Genomic DNA, 5,464 nt, shown 5'->3' on the forward strand with positions numbered 1-5,464 from the left:
TATTGGGTATTACGTCACTTATAGCAAAAATCAATTTAGAAATTTTTATCTCACACGCTCAACAATTATTGAAAAGAAGAAGAAAATAGACTTATTCACGTATTTAAAAGAAATATGAACTTAAATCTGTAACGATACCGTTCGATATACTTAATTTAATTTAAGTTCAATAAGTTTTAAATACAATAATTTACTTGAGGTATAATAGATTTTTTTATATACCTAGGAGCTGAGGTTCAATCTATTAATCTCTGAGCTCGTTTCTTCTTTTCAATATCCTACCTAACTTTGTTATGAATATTATAATTAAAAAACGATAAAATACAACAAGAAGACCTACTTTTTTTAAAAATACCTAATTTGAACTAACGTTTCGGTAGTTATATCTACTACCGTTATCAAGGTAATTAAAGTAAAATTAAATTAAATTAAAAATAAAATATACTTATCTTTCAAATTTTTAGTAATCCAGTCTCATCAAAATTTCTTCCTAATTCGAAAATACTTTATATACTTTTTTATATGATTTGACGGTTTATTAATAGTTTGACAAACTATTTTGAAAGATAACAAAATTTTCAAAGGTTACTTTTTTAAAAATTAAAGGGGTGTGATCTTAATGTAAATTAATCATAGAAAATACATGAATATCAAATATTTTAAATCATTAATTAATTTTGAGAATACCCTGATCTACCTCTCTCTTTAGCAAAGGAATCCATGTATTATGAAAATCAACCGAACAAGTAGCTAAGCATTTATCTTCATTTAACATTATAAATGCACTTTCCTTTAGCTTACGTAATTTTGAAATTGGTTCCTTTGCTAAAATTGAGGAAGCATTCCAGTCTATTCTGTGGTTATTGTCGAATGCATGTTGTGTAATTTTTGATTTTTGAAAATCATTGTTTTTTATGTAAGATTTATGTTCATTAATTCTTTTTGGTAATGGTCTACAGGTTTCACCTATGTAAAATTTACCACAAATACAAGGAATTTTATAGATTACATTTTTATTAAATTCATTTTCATTGAAAGGTTTAGTTTTTGTTAATAAGTATCGTAATGTGTTTTGTGATTAAAAAATAGTTCTTATATTAAATTTTTTAGCAATTCTTTTTATCTTATCAGAAAAACCTGGAATAAATGGTAAAATAAGATTTGTCGTAAAAAGTGGTTGATTCAATTTTATACGTGGATTATCAAACTCTTTAAAGCAATTTTCTAAAAATTCTTTGGGATAATTATTTTGAATTAAGATATTTTTAATAAAATCTTTTTCAGTTGTTAAATATTGATTATTACAAATAATGTGTGCACGATCATATAAACTTTTTACCACTCCTTTTTTTACCATTATTGGATGATTAGAATTAAAATTAAGATATCTATTAGTATGAGTTGGTTTACGGTAAATTCTAGTTTCAAAATTTTGTAAATCCTTTTTAATTAAAATATCAAGAAAAGGAAGCTGACCATCAGCCTCCTTTTCAAGAGTAAATTTTATAGTAGATTCTTTTGAGTTAATGTAATTTAAAAAATTTATAAGATCTATTTCGTTATGGTGATATATTGAAAAAATATCATCAATATATCGCCACCATATTTTAGGTTTTTTATCAAATGTATTAATAATTTCAGATTCAAAATTTTCCATAAATATATTACTTAAAATTGGTGAAAGAGGAGAACCCATAGCCATACCAAAGTTTTGTTGATAAAATTCATTATTGTATTGAAAATAAGTAGTTTTTACATAATAGGTTAAAAGTTCTAAAATTGTATTAACGCTTAGTGTTGTACGTTCTGTCAAATTATTATCATTCTCTAATTTATTTTTAACAATATTTAAAGTTTTGTCAACAGGAACATTAGTAAAAAGACTTACAACATCAAAACTTACCAATAGATCCTGAGGGTTAAAAGAAATTGTAGAAAGTTTTTCTAAAAAGTGTTGAGAATTTTTAATGTAAGAATCAGAATTATTAGTGTATGGAGTTAAGATATTTAAAAGATATTTTGCAAGAGGATGAGTAGGTGAATTTATGCTACTAACTATAGGTCTTAAAGGAACATTTATTTTATGTATTTTTGGTAAACCATAAAAATGTGGTGATTTACTATTACGTGGAGTTAAACAAATATTTTATAAAAAATTAAAAAACCTAATCCTATTCTGTCCTCACTCAATAAATGAAAATTTGTGATCACTTTGGTCTTAATTGTAGCTAACGCATTAACAAACTTATTGCAATTGATAACTGATATAGCTTCTGTAATCTATGTATTATCTGTAATCTGGTTACTCATATTATATCTTGGAATAAAATAATATTGCTAATAATTATTAATATGCATTATAGGTTAATAAATAAAAAAGCTTGTCAGGTGTGGGATTCGAACCCACGCTCCCTTTCGAGAACCAGAGCTTGAATCTGGCGCCTTAGACCGCTCGGCCAACCTGACTATGCACTTAACGGAATCATAATTTCACTTGCATCGTAGATTCACTTCAGTTTGCATTACTTAAGTACGGCAAAATAATTTCTTTTTAATGATAATTTACTTTGGTTATTTGGGTAGTATATCTCTTCTGAATTATTCATATGCACTAGTAAACATTTTTAACGCTTTGCCCAATGTGAAAGAAAAAATACTTTTTAAGCCTGGTTTTTATTATTTGTCAACTTTTAGTGCCGATCGTAAGCTGGCAATCTCACTATAACTTCTTTTGTGTTGGAATCTGTTTTTAATTAAATGTGGGACTTCTCAAGCAATCAGCCATTTAAGTCTACTAATATTAAGTCCCTTGTGATATGAAAATATTCAATAACAAAATTTACATTGTTGTGCAAAACTTGCTACTATAAATTGTGTAGACAACTTTAATATCATATTGTAACGAAATTTAGAAACACACTTCTCTTTTAGAAAATCGCAAAGCTTATCCTTTTTGACAACATGACTTTCGACTACACCACACGACTTTCACTATCGACTTCCTCCACGTTATGAGATCTAATTGAAAAGACCATATTTTTGGCCTTGCTATGATTAAGATTTAGCTTGTTAAGGGTAAACCATTCACTCACCTTCTCAATGGATGCATTTCTACATTGGTTGAGACTGGTGAGGTCGGTTTGAGTTTTCATTTGAAAGCTTGTATCATCAGCATACAGATTTAAGATACATTATCGTAGAGCAAAACTGATGTCATTTACATATATAAAAAAAGCAGCAATTCTAATATAGACTCCTGAAAAATCCCATATGCCACCGTCTTCTACTCCGAGACCTCGGCCCATCTGTTTTACTAGAATTGACTCATATATTTTTTAAAAATATAAGTATAAACGAGATCGGCCTATAATTATTTAGTAGGTTTGCGTCACCACTCTTAAGGATAGGTAGAGTTCTGCTTAGTTAAAAATGGCTTGGGTATATTCCTTGATTGACTACTGACTCCTAGAGGACCAATCAAAACATTTTTATGTGTACATATTTTTGGTATGTTTACTTGTTAAATGATCAATAGCCCACCTAAAATCATTAAATGACACACTTGAGAAACTGAAGGTATTTTGGTCAGGTCTGCCTCGAAAGGAGCAACAGCGTGAGAAAGAACAGCTACCAGTTGGTCAGCAATCTTTGTAAAAAACATGTTCAGTGTCTCGGAATTAATATCAGCAAGAACAACTTTTGCTTTTTTTGACTTGCTGGACTTTGCCTTTGTTGAATTATTAGCACCCCTAAGATACTCCGTGTTTGCCGTCAGACTTTTCTATCGAGCCTAATACTCCAGCTGCTCTGCACTACCCTGCTCAAGTCTTTTGCTGCTGCGGAAATTACTCTTTCTGAATCTAGTATCACCTTAAATATGTGTTTTGCGAAACAGTGCCTCACAATCATTTGCGAGGACCACATGTGAGGTCTCCATTATACACACCAAATTTATAGATTTTTCTTAATTTAATTGTTTTTAGTGTTTTCTTTTTAGACGTCAGAACACGTTGTCCTTATTTGACTGTCCTGTTTTTGACCCGTGAAATTGGTGTTGTAATCCAGGTTCGTATTTCTCTTCGGGTGTTACTCTTGAATCCCTTATGTAAGTTCTGGTAGAATAAAGAGACTAGCATATCCTCTTCTAATAACTTTATCTAACTTTATCTTTGCCTATTAATATAGACTCTAATGGAAGAAATTTATCCTGTCTTAGTTTTTCTCCAAAGATGCAAGCTTCTGCGATCGTTGAAAGACCTTCATAATCGTCTTGATCAGATCCTTCCAAGTGTTACGGTTGCTGTTGTTCCACTATTTCCTGCTTAATCAAGTCCATCAAAGTTATCTGAAAATCACGTAATCCGACATTATTTCTAATATTACTACTGACTGTCCAGATTCTGACGATCTGCCAAATCAAATTTGACTCTTGTTATATACAATCCACTGTAGTCCTAGTTTGACTTTACCCTGAATAATCAAATGAAATTCTGGATCATATTAAGGATCATATTAAAATAATTCTTGTCATTTTGGCATGGGAACTAAATTATGTAAGAAAAATATAATTTCAAGATTATTTAAAAAGCAATAAAAAACAGTAAGTTATTACAAAAGAGGCAAGGAAGACAGGATTAAATAGTTGGTAAAATAGTTGATTAAATAGAGTTTGAAAAATGAATAATTTAAGACATGGCAATTTACCTCATATTTAGCTGTTACATATTAATGCAAGAATCTTAATGCAGTAAAGACAAATAAGAGTTGAAAATACCTACTACGATATTTTTTCGTATCCTAAGATTTGATAGTTTATCCGAAATTTGAGTATCAAGATTGGTATATCTAAGAGTTTACTAGATTTGCTGAAATATGTAATGCTTGGAACTTTGAATATAAGAATAATTATTTAAAATAAATATACAATATTTTCCTTGAATTATGAGTCGATTTAAAAAGCATCCTTAGCAGATAAAGATTTGATATATATTTGTAGCTCAGCTTTGTGTAGAAAAAAATCTTATTAATGCTTAGATTTGTTGTAAGTGGGGCGTCCTGAGTCCCTCTACTGCGACCTTAGACCTTTTGTGGCTACCAATTAATGCTTACTCTCAATTACCAATATATGTATTCATTCGTTTTTGTTGCATTTTAGCCCTATTTGGATGTGACAAGTGCTTAAAGAAATACACAACGATAAAAGCTTTAAGGTCACATAGAGGAAAGGATTGTGGAAAACAGAAAGTTCAATGTAAAATTTGCGGAAAGTGGTATACAAGAAAAACTACTTTGGTACTACATATGGCTCGATTTCATCCCGAAGATGAGGGATCGCTCGATTAATAATTGTTTTATTTGTCTTTATATATTGAGAGTCCTATGATGGTTAATAATATATCTTGATAATATATACATATATGTATAGTTTTTAGAAATAAAAATGGTTAACAAATACGTTAAAATT

General features: G+C 29.4%; 1 non-coding gene across 1 annotated transcript; it reads right to left on the reverse strand.

The window, feature by feature from the left end:
* Positions 1 to 2,382: 2,382 nt before the first annotated feature.
* Trnal-caa (transfer RNA leucine (anticodon CAA)) lies at positions 2,383 to 2,466 on the reverse strand. Its single transcript has one exon. It is a non-coding gene; the product is annotated as a tRNA-Leu (tRNA).
* Positions 2,467 to 5,464: the final 2,998 nt, after the last annotated feature.

Source organism: Anthonomus grandis, chromosome 8 (assembly GCF_022605725.1).
Source record: "Anthonomus grandis grandis chromosome 8, icAntGran1.3, whole genome shotgun sequence".
NCBI lineage: Eukaryota > Metazoa > Arthropoda > Insecta > Coleoptera > Curculionidae > Anthonomus > Anthonomus grandis.